This window comes from Pygocentrus nattereri, chromosome 22 (assembly GCF_015220715.1).
Source record: "Pygocentrus nattereri isolate fPygNat1 chromosome 22, fPygNat1.pri, whole genome shotgun sequence".
NCBI classification, from domain to species: domain Eukaryota; kingdom Metazoa; phylum Chordata; class Actinopteri; order Characiformes; family Serrasalmidae; genus Pygocentrus; species Pygocentrus nattereri.
In genome coordinates, this window is record NC_051232.1 from 6,245,588 (window position 1) to 6,270,365 (window position 24,778).

Consider the following 24,778-nt stretch of genomic DNA (forward strand, 5'->3'; position numbering starts at 1 on the left):
GCAACACTTGCTATGAACGGTGCTTAAATTTGCAGGCTTTTAAAACAATTCTTGAAACACTAAGCAAGTTCACAAAACCAGTAACAAAAAAATTGCTTCAGCTGCTTTAGTTGATCTTTGTTACCTCTCAGGAACAAACCACTCTGAACATGCTTTCTTCTTCCAGACTGCAAAGCACAGCAGGAACGTTCATCAACGACAGAGAGCAGACAATCTCGCTCGTCGCTCACCACCCGATTCACGCTCAGAAGAAAGCATCTTAACTCGTCATCGTGGTTAGAGAGACGTTACACTTTCAAATCAAACTTCCAAGTCAGAAACTATAGAAATGATCCCTGAAAGCATAGTCTTAACCTCCAAGCTCTAAAGTCAGGAATCTTCCATCCACACACAGGGATTCACCCCGATGGTGAGCAAGGAAGCCAAGTGGCGTGACTGATGTGAGAGGGACAGGAAACCTGAAATTCTCTGGTGTGTGGAGCTGGAGGCTCCTGGCTAATGCTAGTGCAATTAGCCTGCTACAGGTGAACCCCACCCTGGGACAGGCTGCTTCAGTAACAGATGCTCAAATAACACCCGTTTAGAGGATAAAGAATCTGAGAGCGTGCCAAGAGACTGGAGCTGGAGTGACGGACCAAATCCAACCTTTTGTGGTGGGTGGTGTGTATGTAGCTAATAGCCTCTTAGCTGTTAGACACTCGTTTGTGTACTTTTCTCCAGTATTACCTGGTTCTCACGTAGCAGCACAACAGACGGAAAAAGAAAACGCAACCGGTCTCACGAGTCCGGACTAGCGCGGTACGGCCCTGAGAACCATTCGGCTCAGTGGAAAAACATTTGGACGGTGGAAAAGAGATGCTGTAGACCACTAATACCACCTTAAACTCTATGCTGTAACAAATTGGCAGCCAGTGTAAGGACTTAAGGATGGGGGTTGCATTCTTTCACTCCTAGTGAGAACTCTGCAAGCTGCATTTTCAGTCATCTGAAGCTCTAGGATTGTCTGTTTTGGTCAAGTCAGGAGACCGTTACAGTAATCCGTCCTGCTGGAAATAAAGGCGTGAGATGATATAACCAGAAAACCTCTGATCTTGATGTTCTTAAGGCCATAACCAGCTGATGTAGTAACTGCTTTGACATGCCTTCTAAACCTAGGTTCAGAGTCCGGTAGTACACCAAAGTTACGTACCAGTTCTTTTGATATTAGGGCTTGCCAATCCAGACAGGCAGCTAGTCTGTGCCTAAATTGCTATTCCCAAATAAAATAATCTCTGATTTATCTTTACCCAACTGCAGAATATTTAGTCCCATCTGGTTAGTGTGATGTACTCAAGGCAATTACAAAGTCAGTCAAGGAGACCACAGTTCTTTGGAGAGAGGATCAAGCAGAGCTGAGCATCGTTGGTTTCGATGTGGTAAGACATCTCGTAGTCTCACGGTTTTAATTCAAAAGGAAACTAGTATCAACCAAAGAAGAGCAGCCTAATCACAAAACTCTGCAGGATGCCACAGGTCGCTGGAGCTTTCTTGCAACACTTGCTATGAACGGTGCTTAAATTTGCAGGCTTTTAAAACAATTCTTGAAACACTAAGCAAGTTCACAAAACCAGTAACAAAAAAATTGCTTCAGCTGCTTTAGTTGATCTTTGTTACCTCTCAGGAACAAACCACTCTGAACATGCTTTCTTCTTCCAGACTGCAAAGCACAGCAGGAATGTTCATCAATGACAGAGAGCAGACAATCTCGCTCGTCGCTCACCACCCGATTCACGCTCAGAAGAAAGCATCTTAACTCGTCATCGTGGTTAGAGAGACGTTACACTTTCAAATCAAACTTCCAAATCAGAAACTATAGAAATGATCCCTGAAAGCATAGTCTTAACCTCCAAGCTCTAAAGTCAGGAATCTTCCATCCACACACAGGGATTCACCCCGATGGTGAGCAAGGAAGCCAAGTGGCGTGACTGATGTGAGAGGGACAGGAAACCTGAAATTCTCTGGTGTGTGGAGCTGGAGGCTCCTGGCTAATGCTAGTGCAATTAGCCTGCTACAGGTGAACCCCACCCTGGGACAGGCTGCTTCAGTAACAGATGCTCAAATAACACCCGTTTAGAGGATAAAGAATCTGAGAGCGTGCCAAGAGACTGGAGCTGGAGTGACGGACCAAATCCAACCTTTTGTGGTGGGTGGTGTGTATGTAGCTAATAGCCTCTTAGCTGTTAGACACTCGTTTGTGTACTTTTCTCCAGTATTACCTGGTTCTCACGTAGCAGCACAACAGACGCAAAAAGAAAACGCAAACGGTCTCACGAGTCCGGACTAGCGCGGTACGGCCCTGAGAACCGTTCGGCTCAGTGGAAAAACATTTGGACGGTGGAAAAGAGACCCTGTAGACCACTAATACCACATTAAACTCTATGCTGTAACAAATTGGCAGCCAGTGTAAGGACTTAAGGATGGGGGTTGCATTCTTTCACTCCTAGTGAGAACTCTGCAAGCTGCATTTTCAGTCATCTGAAGCTCTAGGATTGTCTGTTTTGGTCAAGTCAGGAGACCGTTACAGTAATCCGTCCTGCTGGAAATAAAGGCGTGAGATGATATAACCAGAAAACCTCTGATCTTGATGTTCTTAAGGCCATAACCAGCTGATGTAGTAACTGCTTTGACATGCCTTCTAAACCTAGGTTCAGAGTCCGGTAGTACACCAAAGTTACGTACCAGTTCTTTTGATATTAGGGCTTGCCAATCCAGACAGGCAGCTAGTCTGTGCCTAAATTGCTATTCCCAAATAAAATAATCTCTGATTTATCTTTACCCAACTGCAGAATATTTAGTCCCATCTGGTTAGTGTGATGTACTCAAGGTAATTACAAAGTCAGTCAAGGAGACCACAGTTCTTTGGAGAGAGGATCAAGCAGAGCTGAGCATCGTTGGTTTCGATGTGGTAAGACATCTCGTAGTCTCACGGTTTGAATTCAAAAGGAAACTAGTATCAACCAAAGAAGAGCAGCCTAATCACAAAACTCTGCAGGATGCCACAGGTCGCTGGAGCTTTCTTGCAACACTTGCTATGAACGGTGCTTAAATTTGCAGGCTTTTAAAACAATTCTTGAAACACTAAGCAAGTTCACAAAACCAGTAACAAAAAAATTACTTCAGCTGCTTTAGTTGATCTTTGTTACCTCTCAGGAACAAACCACTCTGAACATGCTTTCTTCTTCCAGACTGCAAAGCACAGCAGGAACGTTCATCAATGACAGAGAGCAGACAATCTCGCTCGTCGCTCACCACCCGATTCACGCTCAGAAGAAAGCATCTTAACTCGTCATCGTGGTTAGAGAGACGTTACACTTTCAAATCAAACTTCCAAGTCAGAAACTATAGAAATGATCCCTGAAAGCATAGTCTTAACCTCCAAGCTCTAAAGTCAGGAATCTTCCATCCACACACAGGGATTCACCCCGATGGTGAGCAAGGAAGCCAAGTGGCGTGACTGATGTGAGAGGGACAGGAAACCTGAAATTCTCTGGTGTGTGGAGCTGGAGGCTCCTGGCTAATGCTAGTGCAATTAGCCTGCTACAGGTGAACCCCACCCTGGGACAGGCTGCTTCAGTAACAGATGCTCAAATAACACCCGTTTAGAGGATAAAGAATCTGAGAGCGTGCCAAGAGACTGGAGCTGGAGTGACGGACCAAATCCAACCTTTTGTGGTGGGTGGTGTGTATGTAGCTAATAGCCTCTTAGCTGTTAGACACTCGTTTGTGTACTTTTCTCCAGTATTACCTGGTTCTCACGTAGCAGCACAACAGACGGAAAAAGAAAACGCAACCGGTCTCACGACTCCGGACTAGCGCGGTACGGCCCTGAGAACCATTCGGCTCAGTGGAAAAACATTTGGACGGTGGAAAAGAGATGCTGTAGACCAATAATACCACCTTAAACTCTATGCTGTAACAAATTGGTAGCCAGTGTAAGGACTTAAGGATGGGGGTTGCATTCTTTCACTCCTAGTGAGAACTCTGCAAGCTGCATTTCCAGTCATCTGAAGCTCTAGGATTGTCTGTTTTGGTCAAGTCAGGAGACCGTTACAGTAATCCGTCCTGCTGGAAATAAAGGCGTGAGATGATATAACCAGAAAACCTCTGATCTTGATGTTCTTAAGGCCATAACCAGCTGATGTAGTAACTGCTTTGACATGCCTTCTAAACCTAGGTTCAGAGTCCGGTAGTACACCAAAGTTACGTACCAGTTCTTTTGATATTAGGGCTTGCCAATCCAGACAGGCAGCTAGTCTGTGCCTAAATTGCTATTCCCAAATAAAATAATCTCTGATTTATCTTTACCCAACTGCAGAATATTTAGTCCCATCTGGTTAGTGTGATGTACTCAAGGCAATTACAAAGTCAGTCAAGGAGACCACAGTTCTTTGGAGAGAGGATCAAGCAGAGCTGAGCATCGTTGGTTTCGATGTGGTAAGACATCTCGTAGTCTCACGGTTTTAATTCAAAAGGAAACTAGTATCAACCAAAGAAGAGCAGCCTAATCACAAAACTCTGCAGGATGCCACAGGTCGCTGGAGCTTTCTTGCAACACTTGCTATGAACGGTGCTTAAATTTGCAGGCTTTTAAAACAATTCTTGAAACACTAAGCAAGTTCACAAAACCAGTAACAAAAAAATTGCTTCAGCTGCTTTAGTTGATCTTTGTTACCTCTCAGGAACAAACCACTCTGAACATGCTTTCTTCTTCCAGACTGCAAAGCACAGCAGGAACGTTCATCAATGACAGAGAGCAGACAATCTCGCTCGTCGCTCACCACCCGATTCACGCTCAGAAGAAAGCATCTTAACTCGTCATCGTGGTTAGAGAGACGTTACACTTTCAAATCAAACTTCCAAATCAGAAACTATAGAAATGATCCCTGAAAGCATAGTCTTAACCTCCAAGCTCTAAAGTCAGGAATCTTCCATCCACACACAGGGATTCACCCCGATGGTGAGCAAGGAAGCCAAGTGGCGTGACTGATGTGAGAGGGACAGGAAACCTGAAATTCTCTGGTGTGTGGAGCTGGAGGCTCCTGGCTAATGCTAGTGCAATTAGCCTGCTACAGGTGAACCCCACCCTGGGACAGGCTGCTTCAGTAACAGATGCTCAAATAACACCCGTTTAGAGGATAAAGAATCTGAGAGCGTGCCAAGAGACTGGAGCTGGAGTGACGGACCAAATCCAACCTTTTGTGGTGGGTGGTGTGTATGTAGCTAATAGCCTCTTAGCTGTTAGACACTCGTTTGTGTACTTTTCTCCAGTATTACCTGGTTCTCACGTAGCAGCACAACAGACGCAAAAAGAAAACGCAAACGGTCTCACGAGTCCGGACTAGCGCGGTACGGCCCTGAGAACCGTTCGGCTCAGTGGAAAAACATTTGGACGGTGGAAAAGAGACCCTGTAGACCACTAATACCACCTTAAACTCTATGCTGTAACAAATTGGCAGCCAGTGTAAGGACTTAAGGATGGGGGTTGCATTCTTTCACTCCTAGTGAGAACTCTGCAAGCTGCATTTTCAGTCATCTGAAGCTCTAGGATTGTCTGTTTTGGTCAAGTCAGGAGACCGTTACAGTAATCCGTCCTGCTGGAAATAAAGGCGTGAGATGATATAACCAGAAAACCTCTGATCTTGATGTTCTTAAGGCCATAACCAGCTGATGTAGTAACTGCTTTGACATGCCTTCTAAACCTAGGTTCAGAGTCCGGTAGTACACCAAAGTTACGTACCAGTTCTTTTGATATTAGGGCTTGCCAATCCAGACAGGCAGCTAGTCTGTGCCTAAATTGCTATTCCCAAATAAAATAATCTCTGATTTATCTTTACCCAACTGCAGAATATTTAGTCCCATCTGGTTAGTGTGATGTACTCAAGGCAATTACAAAGTCAGTCAAGGAGACCACAGTTCTTTGGAGAGAGGATCAAGCAGAGCTGAGCATCGTTGGTTTCGATGTGGTAAGACATCTCGTAGTCTCACGGTTTTAATTCAAAAGGAAACTAGTATCAACCAAAGAAGAGCAGCCTAATCACAAAACTCTGCAGGATGCCACAGGTCGCTGGAGCTTTCTTGCAACACTTGCTATGAACGGTGCTTAAATTTGCAGGCTTTTAAAACAATTCTTGAAACACTAAGCAAGTTCACAAAACCAGTAACAAAAAAATTGCTTCAGCTGCTTTAGTTGATCTTTGTTACCTCTCAGGAACAAACCACTCTGAACATGCTTTCTTCTTCCAGACTGCAAAGCACAGCAGGAACGTTCATCAATGACAGAGAGCAGACAATCTCGCTCGTCGCTCACCACCCGATTCACGCTCAGAAGAAAGCATCTTAACTCGTCATCGTGGTTAGAGAGACGTTACACTTTCAAATCAAACTTCCAAGTCAGAAACTATAGAAATGATCCCTGAAAGCATAGTCTTAACCTCCAAGCTCTAAAGTCAGGAATCTTCCATCCACACACAGGGATTCACCCCGATGGTGAGCAAGGAAGCCAAGTGGCGTGACTGATGTGAGAGGGACAGGAAACCTGAAATTCTCTGGTGTGTGGAGCTGGAGGCTCCTGGCTAATGCTAGTGCAATTAGCCTGCTACAGGTGAACCCCTCCCTGGGACAGGCTGCTTCATTAACAGATGCTCAAATAACACCCGTTTAGAGGATAAAGAATCTGAGAGCGTGCCAAGAGACTGGAGCTGGAGTGACGGACCAAATCCAACCTTTTGTGGTGGGTGGTGTGTATGTAGCTAATAGCCTCTTAGCTGTTAGACACTCGTTTGTGTACTTTTCTCCAGTATTACCTGGTTCTCACGTAGCAGCACAACAGACGGAAAAAGAAAACGCAACCGGTCTCACGAGTCCGGACTAGCGCGGTACGGCCCTGAGAACCGTTCGGCTCAGTGGAAAAACATTTGGACGGTGGAAAAGAGACCCTGTAGACCACTAATACCACATTAAACTCTATGCTGTAACAAATTGGCAGCCAGTGTAAGGACTTAAGGATGGGGGTTGCATTCTTTCACTCCTAGTGAGAACTCTGCAAGCTGCATTTTCAGTCATCTGAAGCTCTAGGATTGTCTGTTTTGGTCAAGTCAGGAGACCGTTACAGTAATCCGTCCTGCTGGAAATAAAGGCGTGAGATGATATAACCAGAAAACCTCTGATCTTGATGTTCTTAAGGCCATAACCAGCTGATGTAGTAACTGCTTTGACATGCCTTCTAAACCTAGGTTCAGAGTCCGGTAGTACACCAAAGTTACGTACCAGTTCTTTTGATATTAGGGCTTGCCAATCCAGACAGGCAGCTAGTCTGTGCCTAAATTGCTATTCCCAAATAAAATAATCTCTGATTTATCTTTACCCAACTGCAGAATATTTAGTCCCATCTGGTTAGTGTGATGTACTCAAGGCAATTACAAAGTCAGTCAAGGAGACCACAGTTCTTTGGAGAGAGGATCAAGCAGAGCTGAGCATCGTTGGTTTCGATGTGGTAAGACATCTCGTAGTCTCACGGTTTTAATTCAAAAGGAAACTAGTATCAACCAAAGAAGAGCAGCCTAATCACAAAACTCTGCAGGATGCCACAGGTCGCTGGAGCTTTCTTGCAACACTTGCTATGAACGGTGCTTAAATTTGCAGGCTTTTAAAACAATTCTTGAAACACTAAGCAAGTTCACAAAACCAGTAACAAAAAAATTGCTTCAGCTGCTTTAGTTGATCTTTGTTACCTCTCAGGAACAAACCACTCTGAACATGCTTTCTTCTTCCAGACTGCAAAGCACAGCAGGAATGTTCATCAATGACAGAGAGCAGACAATCTCGCTCGTCGCTCACCACCCGATTCACGCTCAGAAGAAAGCATCTTAACTCGTCATCGTGGTTAGAGAGACGTTACACTTTCAAATCAAACTTCCAAGTCAGAAACTATAGAAATGATCCCTGAAAGCATAGTCTTAACCTCCAAGCTCTAAAGTCAGGAATCTTCCATCCACACACAGGGATTCACCCCGATGGTGAGCAAGGAAGCCAAGTGGCGTGACTGATGTGAGAGGGACAGGAAACCTGAAATTCTCTGGTGTGTGGAGCTGGAGGCTCCTGGCTAATGCTAGTGCAATTAGCCTGCTACAGGTGAACCCCACCCTGGGACAGGCTGCTTCAGTAACAGATGCTCAAATAACACCCGTTTAGAGGATAAAGAATCTGAGAGCGTGCCAAGAGACTGGAGCTGGAGTGACGGACCAAATCCAACCTTTTGTGGTGGGTGGTGTGTATGTAGCTAATAGCCTCTTAGCTGTTAGACACTCGTTTGTGTACTTTTCTCCAGTATTACCTGGTTCTCACGTAGCAGCACAACAGACGCAAAAAGAAAACGCAAACGGTCTCACGAGTCCGGACTAGCGCGGTACGGCCCTGAGAACCGTTCGGCTCAGTGGAAAAACATTTGGACGGTGGAAAAGAGACCCTGTAGACCACTAATACCACATTAAACTCTATGCTGTAACAAATTGGCAGCCAGTGTAAGGACTTAAGGATGGGGGTTGCATTCTTTCACTCCTAGTGAGAACTCTGCAAGCTGCATTTTCAGTCATCTGAAGCTCTAGGATTGTCTGTTTTGGTCAAGTCAGGAGACCGTTACAGTAATCCGTCCTGCTGGAAATAAAGGCGTGAGATGATATAACCAGAAAACCTCTGATCTTGATGTTCTTAAGGCCATAACCAGCTGATGTAGTAACTGCTTTGACATGCCTTCTAAACCTAGGTTCAGAGTCCGGTAGTACACCAAAGTTACGTACCAGTTCTTTTGATATTAGGGCTTGCCAATCCAGACAGGCAGCTAGTCTGTGCCTAAATTGCTATTCCCAAATAAAATAATCTCTGATTTATCTTTACCCAACTGCAGAATATTTAGTCCCATCTGGTTAGTGTGATGTACTCAAGGCAATTACAAAGTCAGTCAAGGAGACCACAGTTCTTTGGAGAGAGGATCAAGCAGAGCTAAGCATCGTTTGTTTCGATGTGGTAAGACATCTTGTAGTCTCACGGTTTTAATTCAAAAGGAAACTAGTATCAACCAAACAAGAGCAGCCTAATCACAAAACTCTGCAGGATGCCACAGGTCGCTGGAGCTTTCTTGCAACACTTGCTATGAACGGTGCTTAAATTTGCAGGCTTTTAAAACAATTCTTGAAACACTAAGCAAGTTCACAAAACCAGTAACAAAAAAATTGCTTCAGCTGCTTTAGTTGATCTTTGTTACCTCTGAGGAACAAACCACTCTGAACATGCTTTCTTCTTCCAGACTGCAAAGCACAGCAGGAATGTTCATCAATGACAGAGAGCAGACAATCTCGCTCGTCGCTCACCACCCGATTCACGCTCAGAAGAAAGCATCTTAACTCGTCATCGTGGTTAGAGAGACGTTACACTTTCAAATCAAACTTCCAAGTCAGAAACTATAGAAATGATCCCTGAAAGCATAGTCTTAACCTCCAAGCTCTAAAGTCAGGAATCTTCCATCCACACACAGGGATTCACCCCGATGGTGAGCAAGGAAGCCAAGTGGCGTGACTGATGTGAGAGGGACAGGAAACCTGAAATTCTCTGGTGTGTGGAGCTGGAGGCTCCTGGCTAATGCTAGTGCAATTAGCCTGCTACAGGTGAACCCCACCCTGGGACAGGCTGCTTCAGTAACAGATGCTCAAATAACACCCGTTTAGAGGATAAAGAATCTGAGAGCGTGCCAAGAGACTGGAGCTGGAGTGACGGACCAAATCCAACCTTTTGTGGTGGGTGGTGTGTATGTAGCTAATAGCCTCTTAGCTGTTAGACACTCGTTTGTGTACTTTTCTCCAGTATTACCTGGTTCTCACGTAGCAGCACAACAGACGCAAAAAGAAAACGCAAACGGTCTCACGAGTCCGGACTAGCGCGGTACGGCCCTGAGAACCGTTCGGCTCAGTGGAAAAACATTTGGACGGTGGAAAAGAGACCCTGTAGACCACTAATACCACATTAAACTCTATGCTGTAACAAATTGGCAGCCAGTGTAAGGACTTAAGGATGGGGCTTGCATTCTTTCACTCCTAGTGAGAACTCTGCAAGCTGCATTTTCAGTCATCTGAAGCTCTAGGATTGTCTGTTTTGGTCAAGTCAGGAGACCGTTACAGTAATCCGTCCTGCTGGAAATAAAGGCGTGAGATGATATAACCAGAAAACCTCTGATCTTGATGTTCTTAAGGCCATAACCAGCTGATGTAGTAACTGCTTTGACATGCCTTCTAAACCTAGGTTCAGAGTCCGGTAGTACACCAAAGTTACGTACCAGTTCTTTTGATATTAGGGCTTGCCAATCCAGACAGGCAGCTAGTCTGTGCCTAAATTGCTATTCCCAAATAAAATAATCTCTGATTTATCTTTACCCAACTGCAGAATATTTAGTCCCATCTGGTTAGTGTGATGTACTCAAGGCAATTACAAAGTCAGTCAAGGAGACCACAGTTCTTTGGAGAGAGGATCAAGCAGAGCTGAGCATCGTTGGTTTCGATGTGGTAAGACATCTCGTAGTCTCACGGTTTTAATTCAAAAGGAAACTAGTATCAACCAAAGAAGAGCAGCCTAATCACAAAACTCTGCAGGATGCCACAGGTCGCTGGAGCTTTCTTGCAACACTTGCTATGAACGGTGCTTAAATTTGCAGGCTTTTAAAACAATTCTTGAAACACTAAGCAAGTTCACAAAACCAGTAACAAAAAAATTGCTTCAGCTGCTTTAGTTGATCTTTGTTACCTCTCAGGAACAAACCACTCTGAACATGCTTTCTTCTTCCAGACTGCAAAGCACAGCAGGAACGTTCATCAATGACAGAGAGCAGACAATCTCGCTCGTCGCTCACCACCCGATTCACGCTCAGAAGAAAGCATCTTAACTCGTCATCGTGGTTAGAGAGACGTTACACTTTCAAATCAAACTTCCAAGTCAGAAACTATAGAAATGATCCCTGAAAGCATAGTCTTAACCTCCAAGCTCTAAAGTCAGGAATCTTCCATCCACACACAGGGATTCACCCCGATGGTGAGCAAGGAAGCCAAGTGGCGTGACTGATGTGAGAGGGACAGGAAACCTGAAATTCTCTGGTGTGTGGAGCTGGAGGCTCCTGGCTAATGCTAGTGCAATTAGCCTGCTACAGGTGAACCCCACCCTGGGACAGGCTGCTTCAGTAACAGATGCTCAAATAACACCCGTTTAGAGGATAAAGAATCTGAGAGCGTGCCAAGAGACTGGAGCTGGAGTGACGGACCAAATCCAACCTTTTGTGGTGGGTGGTGTGTATGTAGCTAATAGCCTCTTAGCTGTTAGACACTCGTTTGTGTACTTTTCTCCAGTATTACCTGGTTCTCACGTAGCAGCACAACAGACGGAAAAAGAAAACGCAAACGGTCTCACGAGTCCGGACTAGCGCGGTACGGCCCTGAGAACCGTTCGGCTCAGTGGAAAAACATTTGGACGGTGGAAAAGAGACCCTGTAGACCACTAATACCACCTTAAACTCTATGCTGTAACAAATTGGCAGCCAGTGTAAGGACTTAAGGATGGGGGTTGCATTCTTTCACTCCTAGTGAGAACTCTGCAAGCTGCATTTTCAGTCATCTGAAGCTCTAGGATTGTCTGTTTTGGTCAAGTCAGGAGACCGTTACAGTAATCCGTCCTGCTGGAAATAAAGGCGTGAGATGATATAACCAGAAAACCTCTGATCTTGATGTTCTTAAGGCCATAACCAGCTGATGTAGTAACTGCTTTGACATGCCTTCTAAACCTAGGTTCAGAGTCCGGTAGTACACCAAAGTTACGTACCAGTTCTTTTGATATTAGGGCTTGCCAATCCAGACAGGCAGCTAGTCTGTGCCTAAATTGCTATTCCCAAATAAAATAATCTCTGATTTATCTTTACCCAACTGCAGAATATTTAGTCCCATCTGGTTAGTGTGATGTACTCAAGGCAATTACAAAGTCAGTCAAGGAGACCACAGTTCTTTGGAGAGAGGATCAAGCAGAGCTGAGCATCGTTGGTTTCGATGTGGTAAGACATCTCGTAGTCTCACGGATTTAATTCAAAAGGAAACTAGTATCAACCAAAGAAGAGCAGCCTAATCACAAAACTCTGCAGGATGCCACAGGTCGCTGGAGCTTTCTTGCAACACTTGCTATGAACGGTGCTTAAATTTGCAGGCTTTTAAAACAATTCTTGAAACACTAAGCAAGTTCACAAAACCAGTAACAAAAAAATTGCTTCAGCTGCTTTAGTTGATCTTTGTTACCTCTCAGGAACAAACCACTCTGAACATGCTTTCTTCTTCCAGACTGCAAAGCACAGCAGGAATGTTCATCAATGACAGAGAGCAGACAATCTCGCTCGTCGCTCACCACCCGATTCACGCTCAGAAGAAAGCATCTTAACTCGTCATCGTGGTTAGAGAGACGTTACACTTTCAAATCAAACTTCCAAGTCAGAAACTATAGAAATGATCCCTGAAAGCATAGTCTTAACCTCCAAGCTCTAAAGTCAGGAATCTTCCATCCACACACAGGGATTCACCCCGATGGTGAGCAAGGAAGCCAAGTGGCGTGACTGATGTGAGAGGGACAGGAAACCTGAAATTCTCTGGTGTGTGGAGCTGGAGGCTCCTGGCTAATGCTAGTGCAATTAGCCTGCTACAGGTGAACCTCACCCTCGGACAGGCTGCTTCAGTAACAGATGCTCAAATAACACCCATTTAGAGGATAAAGAATCTGAGAGCGTGCCAAGAGACTGGAGCTGGAGTGACGGACCAAATCCAACCTTTTGTGGTGGGTGGTGTGTATGTAGCTAATAGCCTCTTAGCTGTTAGACACTCGTTTGTGTACTTTTCTCCAGTATTACCTGGTTCTCACGTAGCAGCACAACAGACGGAAAAAGAAAACGCAACCGGTCTCACGAGTCCGGACTAGCGCGGTACGGCCCTGAGAACCGTTCGGCTCAGTGGAAAAACATTTGGACGGTGGAAAAGAGACCCTGTAGACCACTAATACCACCTTAAACTCTATGCTGTAACAAATTGGCAGCCAGTGTAAGGACTTAAGGATGGGGCTTGCATTCTTTCACTCCTAGTGAGAACTCTGCAAGCTGCATTTTCAGTCATCTGAAGCTCTAGGATTGTCTGTTTTGGTCAAGTCAGGAGACCGTTACAGTAATCCGTCCTGCTGGAAATAAAGGCGTGAGATGATATAACCAGAAAACCTCTGATCTTGATGTTCTTAAGGCCATAACCAGCTGATGTAGTAACTGCTTTGACATGCCTTCTAAACCTAGGTTCAGAGTCCGGTAGTACACCAAAGTTACGTACCAGTTCTTTTGATATTAGGGCTTGCCAATCCAGACAGGCAGCTAGTCTGTGCCTAAATTGCTATTCCCAAATAAAATAATCTCTGATTTATCTTTACCCAACTGCAGAATATTTAGTCCCATCTGGTTAGTGTGATGTACTCAAGGCAATTACAAAGTCAGTCAAGGAGACCACAGTTCTTTGGAGAGAGGATCAAGCAGAGCTGAGCATCGTTGGTTTCGATGTGGTAAGACATCTCGTAGTCTCACGGTTTTAATTCAAAAGGAAACTAGTATCAACCAAAGAAGAGCAGCCTAATCACAAAACTCTGCAGGATGCCACAGGTCGCTGGAGCTTTCTTGCAACACTTGCTATGAACGGTGCTTAAATTTGCAGGCTTTTAAAACAATTCTTGAAACACTAAGCAAGTTCACAAAACCAGTAACAAAAAAATTGCTTCAGCTGCTTTAGTTGATCTTTGTTACCTCTCAGGAACAAACCACTCTGAACATGCTTTCTTCTTCCAGACTGCAAAGCACAGCAGGAACGTTCATCAACTGACAGAGAGCAGACAATCTCGCTCGTCGCTCACCACCCGATTCACGCTCAGAAGAAAGCATCTTAACTCGTCATCGTGGTTAGAGAGACGTTACACTTTCAAATCAAACTTCCAAGTCAGAAACTATAGAAATGATCCCTGAAAGCATAGTCTTAACCTCCAAGCTCTAAAGTCAGGAATCTTCCATCCACACACAGGGATTCACCCCGATGGTGAGCAAGGAAGCCAAGTGGCGTGACTGATGTGAGAGGGACAGGAAACCTGAAATTCTCTGGTGTGTGGAGCTGGAGGCTATCTTAACTCGTCATCGTGGTTAGAGAGACGTTACACTTTCAAATCAAACTTCCAAGTCAGAAACTATAGAAATGATCCCTGAAAGCATAGTCTTAACCTCCAAGCTCTAAAGTCAGGAATCTTCCATCCACACACAGGGATTCACCCCGATGGTGAGCAAGGAAGCCAAGTGGCGTGACTGATGTGAGAGGGACAGGAAACCTGAAATTCTCTGGTGTGTGGAGCTGGAGGCTCCTGGCTAATGCTAGTGCAATTAGCCTGCTACAGGTGAACCCCACCCTGGGACAGGCTGCTTCAGTAACAGATGCTCAAATAACACCCGTTTAGAGGATAAAGAATCTGAGAGCGTGCCAAGAGACTGGAGCTGGAGTGACGGACCAAATCCAACCTTTTGTGGTGGGTGGTGTGTATGTAGCTAATAGCCTCTTAGCTGTTAGACACTCGTTTGTGTACTTTTCTCCAGTATTACCTGGTTCTCACGTAGCAGCACAACAGACGGAAAAAGAAAATGCAAACGGTCTCACGAGTCCGGACTAGCGCGGTACGGCCCTGAGAACCGTTCGGCTCAGTGGAAAAACATGTGGACGGTGGAAAAGAGACCCTGTAGACCACTAATACTACCTTAAACTCTATGCTGTAACAAATTGGCAGCCAGTGTAAGGACGTAAGGATGTGGGTACATTCTTTCACTCCTAGTGAGAACTCTGCAAGCTGAATTTTCAGTCATCTGAAGCTCTAGGATTGTCTGTTTTGGTCAAGTCAGGAGACCGTTACAGTAATCCGTCCTGCTGGAAATAAAGGCGTGAGATGATATAACCAGAAAACCTCTGATCTTGATGTTCTTAAGGCCATAACCAGCTGATGTAGTAACTGCTTTGACATGCCTTCTAAACCTAGGTTCAGAGTCCGGTAGTACACCAAAGTTACGTACCAGTTCTTTTGATATTAGGGCTTGCCAATCCAGACAGGCAGCTAGTCTGTGCCTAAATTGCTATTCCCAAATAAAATAATCTCTGATTTATCTTTACCCAACTGCAGAATATTTAGTCCCATCTGGTTAGTGTGATGTACTCAAGGCAATTACAAAGTCAGTCAAGGAGACCACAGTTCTTTGGAGAGAGGATCAAGCAGAGCTGAGCATCGTTTGTTTCGATGTGGTAAGACATCTCGTAGTCTCACGGTTTTAATTCAAAAGGAAACTAGTATCAACCAAAGAAGAGCAGCCTAATCACAAAACTCTGCAGGATGCCACAGGTCGCTGGAGCTTTCTTGCAACACTTGCTATGAACGGTGCTTAAATTTGCAGGCTTTTAAAACAATTCTTGAAACACTAAGCAAGTTCACAAAACCAGTAACAAAAAAATTGCTTCAGCTGCTTTAGTTGATCTTTGTTACCTCTCAGGAACAAACCACTCTGAACATGCTTTCTTCTTCCAGACTGCAAAGCACAGCAGGAACGTTCATCAACGACAGAGAGCAGACAATCTCGCTCGTCGCTCACCACCCGATTCACGCTCAGAAGAAAGCATCTTAACTCGTCATCGTGGTTAGAGAGACGTTACACTTTCAAATCAAACTTCCAAGTCAGAAACTATAGAAATGATCCCTGAAAGCATAGTCTTAACCTCCAAGCTCTAAAGTCAGGAATCTTCCATCCACACACAGGGATTCACCCCGATGGTGAGCAAGGAAGCCAAGTGGCGTGACTGATGTGAGAGGGACAGGAAACCTGAAATTCTCTGGTGTGTGGAGCTGGAGGCTCCTGGCTAATGCTAGTGCAATTAGCCTGCTACAGGTGAACCCCACCCTGGGACAGGCTGCTTCAGTAACAGATGCTCAAATAACACCCGTTTAGAGGATAAAGAATCTGAGAGCGTGCCAAGAGACTGGAGCTGGAGTGACGGACCAAATCCAACCTTTTGTGGTGGGTGGTGTGTATGTAGCTAATAGCCTCTTAGCTGTTAGACACTCGTTTGTGTACTTTTCTCCAGTATTACCTGGTTCTCACGTAGCAGCACAACAGACGGAAAAAGAAAACGCAACCGGTCTCACGAGTCCGGACTAGCGCGGTACGGCCCTGAGAACCGTTCGGCTCAGTGGAAAAACATTTGGACGGTGGAAAAGAGACCCTGTAGACCACTAATACCACATTAAACTCTATGCTGTAACAAATTGGCAGCCAGTGTAAGGACTTAAGGATGGGGGTTGCATTCTTTCACTCCTAGTGAGAACTCTGCAAGCTGCATTTTCAGTCATCTGAAGCTCTAGGATTGTCTGTTTTGGTCAAGTCAGGAGACCGTTACAGTAATCCGTCCTGCTGGAAATAAAGGCGTGAGATGATATAACCAGAAAACCTCTGATCTTGATGTTCTTAAGGCCATAACCAGCTGATGTAGTAACTGCTTTGACATGCCTTCTAAACCTAGGTTCAGAGTCCGGTAGTACACCAGAGGCGTCCAGGAGGCATCCTAACCAGATGCCCGAACCACCTCAGCTGGCTCCTCTCGACGTGAAGAAGCAGCGGCTCTACTCCGAGTCCCTCCCGGATGACTGAACTTCTCACCCTATCTCTAAGGGACAGTCCAGACACCCTGCGGAGGAAACTCATTTCGGCCGCTTGTATTCGCAATCTTATTCTTTCGGTCATTACCCAAAGCTCATGACCATAGGTGAGGGTGGGAACGTAGATCGACCGGTAAATCGAGAGCCTTGCCTTATGGCTCAGCTCTTTCTTTACCACAACAGACCGGTAAAGAGCCCGCATCACTGCTGACCCAGCACCAATCCGCCTGTCAATCTCCCGCTCCCTTGTACCATCACTCGTGAACAAGACCCCGAGATACTTGAACTCCTCCACTTGAGGCAAGAGCCTATCCCCGACCCAGAGAGGGCTCTCCACCCTTTTCCGCCTGAGAACCATGGTCTCGGATTTAGAGGTACTGATTCTCAAGTTACGTACCAGTTCTTTTGATATTAGGGCTTGCCAATCCAGACAGGCAGCTAGTCTGTGCCTAAATTGCTATTCCCAAATAAAATAATCTCTGATTTATCTTTACCCAACTGCAGAATATTTAGTCCCATCTGGTTAGTGTGATGTACTCAAGGCAATTACAAAGTCAGTCAAGGAGACCACAGTTCTTTGGAGAGAGGATCAAGCAGAGCTGAGCATCGTTGGTTTCGATGTGGTAAGACATCTCGTAGTCTCACGGTTTTAATTCAAAAGGAAACTAGTATCAACCAAAGAAGAGCAGCCTAATCACAAAACTCTGCAGGATGCCACAGGTCGCTGGAGCTTTCTTGCAACACTTGCTATGAACGGTGCTTAAATTTGCAGGCTTTTAAAACAATTCTTGAAACACTAAGCAAGTTCACAAAACCAGTAACAAAAAAATTGCTTCAGCTGCTTTAGTTGATCTTTGTTACCTCTCAGGAACAAACCACTCTGAACATGCTTTCTTCTTCCAGACTGCAAAGCACAGCAGGAACGTTCATCAACGACAGAGAACAGACAATCTCGCTCGTCGCTCACCACCCGATTCACGCTCAGAAGAAAGCATCTTAACTCGTCATCGTGGTCAGAGAGACGTCACACTTTCAAATCAAACTTCCAAGTCAGAAACTATAGAAATGATCCCTGAAAGCATAGTCTTAACCTCCAAGCTCTAAAGTCAGGAATCTTCCATCCACACACAGGGATTCACCCCGATGGTGAGCAAGGAAGCCAAGTGGCGTGACTGATGTGAGAGGGACAGGAAACCTGAAATTCTCTGGTGTGTGGAGCTGGAGGCTCCTGGCTAATGCTAGTGCAATTAGCCCGCTACAGGTGAACCTCACCCTCGGACAGGCTGCTTCAGTAGCAGACGCTCAAATAACACCCGTTTAGAGGATAAAGAATCTGAGAGCGTGCCAAGAGACTGGAGCTGGTGTGCCGGACCAAATCCAACCTTTTGTGGTGGGTGGTGTGTATGTAGCTAATAGCCTCTTAGCTGTTAGACACTCGTTTGTGTACTTTTCTCCAGTATTACCTGGTTCTCACGTAGCAGCACAACAGACGGAAAAAGAAAATGCAAACGGCCTCACGAGTCCGGACTAGCGCGGTACGGCCCTGAGAACCGTTCGGCTCAGTGGAAAAACATGTGGACGGTGGAAAAGAGACCCTGTAGACCACTAATACCACCTTAAACTCTATGCTGTAACAAATTGGCAGCCAGTGTAAGGACTTAAGGATGGGGGTTGCATTCTTTCACTCCTAGTGAGAACTCTGCAAGCTGCATTTTCAGTCATCTGAAGCTCTAGGATTGTCTGTTTTGGTCAAGTCAGGAGACCGTTACAGTAATCCGTCCTGCTGGAAATAAAGGCGTGAGATGATATAACCAGAAAACCTCTGATCTTGATGTTCTTAAGGCCATAACCAGCTGATGTAGTAACTGCTTTGACATGCCTTCTAAACCTAGGTTCAGAGTCCGGTAGTACACCAAGGCCAGCTGGGTGATATTGTCGCGCCAGCGTGTCCTGGGTCTTCCTCGGGGTCTCCTCCCAGGTGGACTCGCCTGTGACACCTCCCGAGGGAGGCGTCCAGGAGGCATCCTAACCAGATGCCCGAACCACCTCAGCTGGCTCCTCTCGACGTGAAGAAGCAGCGGCTCTACTCCGAGTCCCTCCCGGATGACTGAACTTCTCACCCTATCTCTAAGGGAGAGTCCAGACACCCTGCGGAGGAAACTCATTTCGGCCGCTTGTATTCGCAATCTTATTCTTTCGGTCATTACCCAAAGCTCATGACCATAGGTGAGGGTGGGAACGTAGATCGACCGGTAAATCGAGAGCCTTGCCTTATGGCTCAGCTCTTTCTTTACCACAACAGACCGGTAAAGAGCCCGCATCACTGCTGACCCAGCACCAATCCGCCTGTCAATCTCCCGCTCCCTTGTACCATCACTCGTGAACAAGACCCCGAGATACTTGAACTCCTCCACAATTACGTACCAGTTCTTTTGATATTAGGGCTTGCCAATCCAGACAGGCAGCTAGTCTGTGCCTAAATTGCTATTCCCAAATAAAATAATCTCTGATTTATCTTTACCCAACTGCAGAATATTTAGTCCCATCTGGTTAGTGTGATGTACTCAAGGCAATTACAAAGTCAGTCAAGGAGACCACAGTTCTTTGGAGAGAGGATCAAGCAGAGCTGAGCATCGTTGGTTTCGATGTGGTAAGACATCTCGTAGTCTCACGGTTTTAATTCAAAAGGAAACTAGTATCAACCAAAGAAGAGCAGCCTAATCACAAAACTCTGCAGGATGCCACAGGTCGCTGGAGCTTTCTTGCAACACTTGCTATGAACGGTGCTTAAATTTGCAGGCTTTTAAAACAATTCTTGAAACACTAAGCAAGTTCACAAAACCAGTAACAAAAAAATTGCTTCAGCTGCTTTAGTTGATCTTTGTTACCTCTCAGGAACAAACCACTCTGAACATGCTTTCTTCTTCCAGACTGCAAAGCACAGCAGGAACGTTCATCAACGACAGAGAGCAGACAATCTCGCTCGTCGCTCACCACCCGATTCACGCTCAGAAGAAAGCATCTTAACTCGTCATCGTGGTTAGAGAGACGTTACACTTTCAAATCAAACTTCCAAATCAGAAACTATAGAAATGATCCCTGAAAGCATAGTCTTAACCTCCAAGCTCTAAAGTCAGGAATCTTCCATCCACACACAGGGATTCACCCCGATGGTGAGCAAGGAAGCCAAGTGGCGTGACTGATGTGAGAGGGACAGGAAACCTGAAATTCTCTGGTGTGTGGAGCTGGAGGCTCCTGGCTAATGCTAGTGCAATTAGCCTGCTACAGGTGAACCCCACCCTGGGACAGGCTGCTTCAGTAACAGATGCTCAAATAACACCCGTTTAGAGGATAAAGAATCTGAGAGCGTGCCAAGAGACTGGAGCTGGAGTGACGGACCAAATCCAACCTTTTGTGGTGGGTGGTGTGTATGTAGCTAATAGCCTCTTAGCTGTTAGACACTCGTTTGTGTACTTTTCTCCAGTATTACCTGGTTCTCACGTAGCAGCACAACAGACGGAAAAAGAAAACGCAACCGGTCTCACGAGTCCGGACTAGCGCGGTACGGCCCTGAGAACCGTTCGGCTCAGTGGAAAAACATTTGGACGGTGGAAAAGAGACCCTGTAGACCACTAATACCACCTTAAACTCTATGCTGTAACAAATTGGCAGCCAGTGTAAGGACTTAAGGATGGGGCTTGCATTCTTTCACTCCTAGTGAGAACTCTGCAAGCTGCATTTTCAGTCATCTGAAGCTCTAGGATTGTCTGTTTTGGTCAAGTCAGGAGACCGTTACAGTAATCCGTCCTGCTGGAAATAAAGGCGTGAGATGATATAACCAGAAAACCTCTGATCTTGATGTTCTTAAGGCCATAACCAGCTGATGTAGTAACTGCTTTGACATGCCTTCTAAACCTAGGTTCAGAGTCCGGTAGTACACCAAAGTTACGTACCAGTTCTTTTGATATTAGGGCTTGCCAATCCAGACAGGCAGCTAGTCTGTGCCTAAATTGCTATTCCCAAATAAAATAATCTCTGATTTATCTTTACCCAACTGCAGAATATTTAGTCCCATCTGGTTAGTGTGATGTACTCAAGGCAATTACAAAGTCAGTCAAGGAGACCACAGTTCTTTGGAGAGAGGATCAAGCAGAGCTGAGCATCGTTGGTTTCGATGTGGTAAGACATCTCGTAGTCTCACGGTTTTAATTCAAAAGGAAACTAGTATCAACCAAAGAAGAGCAGCCTAATCACAAAACTCTGCAGGATGCCACAGGTCGCTGGAGCTTTCTTGCAACACTTGCTATGAACGGTGCTTAAATTTGCAGGCTTTTAAAACAATTCTTGAAACACTAAGCAAGTTCACAAAACCAGTAACAAAAATATTGCTTCAGCTGCTTTCGTTGATCTTTGTTACCTCTCAGGAACAAACCACTCTGAACATGCTTTCTTCTTCCAGACTGCAAAGCACAGCAGGAACGTTCATCAACGACAGAGAGCAGACAATCTCGCTCGTCGCTCACCACCCGATTCACGCTCAGAAGAAAGCATCTTAACTCGTCATCGTGGTTAGAGAGACGTTACACTTTCAAATCAAACTTCCAAGTCAGAAACTATAGAAATGATCCCTGAAAGCATAGTCTTAACCTCCAAGCTCTAAAGTCAGGAATCTTCCATCCACACACAGGGATTCACCCCGATGGTGAGCAAGGAAGCCAAGTGGCGTGACTGATGTGAGAGGGACAGGAAACCTGAAATTCTCTGGTGTGTGGAGCTGGAGGCTCCTGGCTAATGCTAGTGCAATTAGCCTGCTACAGGTGAACCCCACCCTGGGACAGGCTGCTTCAGTAACAGATGCTCAAATAACACCCGTTTAGAGGATAAAGAATCTGAGAGCGTGCCAAGAGACTGGAGCTGGAGTGACGGACCAAATCCAACCTTTTGTGGTGGGTGGTGTGTATGTAGCTAATAGCCTCTTAGCTGTTAGACACTCGTTTGTGTACTTTTCTCCAGTATTACCTGGTTCTCACGTAGCAGCACAACAGACGGAAAAAGAAAACGCAACCGGTCTCACGAGTCCGGACTAGCGCGGTACGGCCCTGAGAACCGTTCGGCTCAGTGGAAAAACATTTGGACGGTGGAAAAGAGACCCTGTAGACCACTAATACCACATTAAACTCTATGCTGTAACAAATTGGCAGCCAGTGTAAGGACTTAAGGATGGGGCTTGCATTCTTTCACTCCTAGTGAGAACTCTGCAAGCTGCATTTTCAGTCATCTGAAGCTCTAGGATTGTCTGTTTTGGTCAAGTCAGGAGACCGTTACAGTAATCCGTCCTGCTGGAAATAAAGGCGTGAGATGATATAACCAGAAAACCTCTGATCTTGATGTTCTTAAGGCCATAACCAGCTGATGTAGTAACTGCTTTGACATGCCTTCTAAACCTAGGTTCAGAGTCCGGTAGTACACCAAAGTTACGTACCAGTTCTTTTGATATTAGGGCTTGCCAATCCAGACAGGCAGCTAGTCTGTGCCTAAATTGCTATTCCCAAATAAAATAATCTCTGATTTATCTTTACCCAACTGCAGAATATTTAGTCCCATCTGGTTAGTGTGATGTACTCAAGGCAATTACAAAGTCAGTCAAGGAGACCACAGTTCTTTGGAGAGAGGATCAAGCAGAGCTGAGCATCGTTGGTTTCGATGTGGTAAGACATCTCGTAGTCTCACGGTTTTAATTCAAAAGGAAACTAGTATCAACCAAAGAAGAGCAGCCTAATCACAAAACTCTGCAGGATGCCACAGGTCGCTGGAGCTTTCTTGCAACACTTGCTATGAACGGTGCTTAAATTTGCAGGCTTTTAAAACAATTCTTGAAACACTAAGCAAGTTCACAAAACCAGTAACAAAAAAATTGCTTCAGCTGCTTTAGTTGATCTTTGTTACCTCTCAGGAACAAACCACTCTGAACATGCTTTCTTCTTCCAGACTGCAAAGCACAGCAGGAACGTTCATCAACGACAGAGAGCAGACAATCTCGCTCGTCGCTCACCACCCGATTCACGCTCAGAAGAAAGCATCTTAACTCGTCATCGTGGTTAGAGAGACGTTACACTTTCAAATCAAACTTCCAAATCAGAAACTATAGAAATGATCCCTGAAAGCATAGTCTTAACCTCCAAGCTCTAAAGTCAGGAATCTTCCATCCACACACAGGGATTCACCCCGATGGTGAGCAAGGAAGCCAAGTGGCGTGACTGATGTGAGAGGGACAGGAAACCTGAAATTCTCTGGTGTGTGGAGCTGGAGGCTCCTGGCTAATGCTAGTGCAATTAGCCTGCTACAGGTGAACCCCACCCTGGGACAGGCTGCTTCAGTAACAGATGCTCAAATAACACCCGTTTAGAGGATAAAGAATCTGAGAGCGTGCCAAGAGACTGGAGCTGGAGTGACGGACCAAATCCAACCTTTTGTGGTGGGTGGTGTGTATGTAGCTAATAGCCTCTTAGCTGTTAGACACTCGTTTGTGTACTTTTCTCCAGTATTACCTGGTTCTCACGTAGCAGCACAACAGACGGAAAAAGAAAACGCAACCGGTCTCACGAGTCCGGACTAGCGCGGTACGGCCCTGAGAACCGTTCGGCTCAGTGGAAAAACATTTGGACGGTGGAAAAGAGACCCTGTAGACCACTAATACCACATTAAACTCTATGCTGTAACAAATTGGCAGCCAGTGTAAGGACTTAAGGATGGGGCTTGCATTCTTTCACTCCTAGTGAGAACTCTGCAAGCTGCATTTTCAGTCATCTGAAGCTCTAGGATTGTCTGTTTTGGTCAAGTCAGGAGACCGTTACAGTAATCCGTCCTGCTGGAAATAAAGGCGTGAGATGATATAACCAGAAAACCTCTGATCTTGATGTTCTTAAGGCCATAACCAGCTGATGTAGTAACTGCTTTGACATGCCTTCTAAACCTAGGTTCAGAGTCCGGTAGTACACCAAAGTTACGTACCAGTTCTTTTGATATTAGGGCTTGCCAATCCAGACAGGCAGCTAGTCTGTGCCTAAATTGCTATTCCCAAATAAAATAATCTCTGATTTATCTTTACCCAACTGCAGAATATTTAGTCCCATCTGGTTAGTGTGATGTACTCAAGGCAATTACAAAGTCAGTCAAGGAGACCACAGTTCTTTGGAGAGAGGATCAAGCAGAGCTGAGCATCGTTTGTTTCGATGTGGTAAGACATCTTGTAGTCTCACGGTTTTAATTCAAAAGGAAACTAGTATCAACCAAACAAGAGCAGCCTAATCACAAAACTCTGCAGGATGCCACAGGTCGCTGGAGCTTTCTTGCAACACTTGCTATGAACGGTGCTTAAATTTGCAGGCTTTTAAAACAATTCTTGAAACACTAAGCAAGTTCACAAAACCAGTAACAAAAAAATTGCTTCAGCTGCTTTAGTTGATCTTTGTTACCTCTCAGGAACAAACCACTCTGAACATGCTTTCTTCTTCCAGACTGCAAAGCACAGCAGGAACGTTCATCAACGACAGAGAGCAGACAATCTCGCTCGTCGCTCACCACCCGATTCACGCTCAGAAGAAAGCATCTTAACTCGTCATCGTGGTTAGAGAGACGTTACACTTTCAAATCAAACTTCCAAATCAGAAACTATAGAAATGATCCCTGAAAGCATAGTCTTAACCTCCAAGCTCTAAAGTCAGGAATCTTCCATCCACACACAGGGATTCACCCCGATGGTGAGCAAGGAAGCCAAGTGGCGTGACTGATGTGAGAGGGACAGGAAACCTGAAATTCTCTGGTGTGTGGAGCTGGAGGCTCCTGGCTAATGCTAGTGCAATTAGCCTGCTACAGGTGAACCCCACCCTGGGACAGGCTGCTTCATTAACAGATGCTCAAATAACACACGTTTAGAGGATAAAGAATCTGAGAGCGTGCCAAG

General features: G+C 45.4%; 16 non-coding genes and 1 pseudogene across 16 annotated transcripts; all 17 read right to left on the minus strand.

Annotated features, from left to right (window-relative positions):
• Positions 1 to 137: 137 nt before the first annotated feature.
• On the minus strand, positions 138 to 351 carry LOC119262126. The gene has a single exon (XR_005129439.1). It is a non-coding gene; the product is annotated as a small nucleolar RNA U3 (small nucleolar RNA).
• A 1,315-nt stretch (positions 352 to 1,666) lies between these two features.
• On the minus strand, positions 1,667 to 1,880 carry LOC119262156. The gene has a single exon (XR_005129466.1). It is a non-coding gene; the product is annotated as a small nucleolar RNA U3 (small nucleolar RNA).
• Positions 1,881 to 3,195: 1,315 nt separating this feature from the next.
• LOC119262122 lies at positions 3,196 to 3,409 on the minus strand. Its single transcript, XR_005129435.1, has one exon. It is a non-coding gene; the product is annotated as a small nucleolar RNA U3 (small nucleolar RNA).
• Positions 3,410 to 4,724: 1,315 nt separating this feature from the next.
• LOC119262131 lies at positions 4,725 to 4,938 on the minus strand. Its single transcript, XR_005129444.1, has one exon. It is a non-coding gene; the product is annotated as a small nucleolar RNA U3 (small nucleolar RNA).
• A 1,315-nt stretch (positions 4,939 to 6,253) lies between these two features.
• Positions 6,254 to 6,467, minus strand: LOC119262123. The gene has a single exon (XR_005129436.1). It is a non-coding gene; the product is annotated as a small nucleolar RNA U3 (small nucleolar RNA).
• Positions 6,468 to 7,782: 1,315 nt separating this feature from the next.
• On the minus strand, positions 7,783 to 7,996 carry LOC119262147. The gene has a single exon (XR_005129458.1). It is a non-coding gene; the product is annotated as a small nucleolar RNA U3 (small nucleolar RNA).
• A 1,315-nt stretch (positions 7,997 to 9,311) lies between these two features.
• On the minus strand, positions 9,312 to 9,525 carry LOC119262148. The gene has a single exon (XR_005129459.1). It is a non-coding gene; the product is annotated as a small nucleolar RNA U3 (small nucleolar RNA).
• A 1,315-nt stretch (positions 9,526 to 10,840) lies between these two features.
• LOC119262124 lies at positions 10,841 to 11,054 on the minus strand. The gene has a single exon (XR_005129437.1). It is a non-coding gene; the product is annotated as a small nucleolar RNA U3 (small nucleolar RNA).
• Positions 11,055 to 12,369: 1,315 nt separating this feature from the next.
• On the minus strand, positions 12,370 to 12,583 carry LOC119262149. Its single transcript, XR_005129460.1, has one exon. It is a non-coding gene; the product is annotated as a small nucleolar RNA U3 (small nucleolar RNA).
• A 1,315-nt stretch (positions 12,584 to 13,898) lies between these two features.
• LOC119262145 lies at positions 13,899 to 14,113 on the minus strand. Its single transcript, XR_005129457.1, has one exon. It is a non-coding gene; the product is annotated as a small nucleolar RNA U3 (small nucleolar RNA).
• A 32-nt stretch (positions 14,114 to 14,145) lies between these two features.
• Positions 14,146 to 14,347, minus strand: LOC119262109 (annotated as a pseudogene).
• A 1,314-nt stretch (positions 14,348 to 15,661) lies between these two features.
• LOC119262128 lies at positions 15,662 to 15,875 on the minus strand. Its single transcript, XR_005129441.1, has one exon. It is a non-coding gene; the product is annotated as a small nucleolar RNA U3 (small nucleolar RNA).
• A 1,814-nt stretch (positions 15,876 to 17,689) lies between these two features.
• On the minus strand, positions 17,690 to 17,903 carry LOC119262155. The gene has a single exon (XR_005129465.1). It is a non-coding gene; the product is annotated as a small nucleolar RNA U3 (small nucleolar RNA).
• Positions 17,904 to 19,716: 1,813 nt separating this feature from the next.
• Positions 19,717 to 19,930, minus strand: LOC119262140. The gene has a single exon (XR_005129452.1). It is a non-coding gene; the product is annotated as a small nucleolar RNA U3 (small nucleolar RNA).
• A 1,315-nt stretch (positions 19,931 to 21,245) lies between these two features.
• On the minus strand, positions 21,246 to 21,459 carry LOC119262129. The gene has a single exon (XR_005129442.1). It is a non-coding gene; the product is annotated as a small nucleolar RNA U3 (small nucleolar RNA).
• Positions 21,460 to 22,774: 1,315 nt separating this feature from the next.
• Positions 22,775 to 22,988, minus strand: LOC119262141. Its single transcript, XR_005129453.1, has one exon. It is a non-coding gene; the product is annotated as a small nucleolar RNA U3 (small nucleolar RNA).
• Positions 22,989 to 24,303: 1,315 nt separating this feature from the next.
• On the minus strand, positions 24,304 to 24,517 carry LOC119262142. The gene has a single exon (XR_005129454.1). It is a non-coding gene; the product is annotated as a small nucleolar RNA U3 (small nucleolar RNA).
• Positions 24,518 to 24,778: the final 261 nt, after the last annotated feature.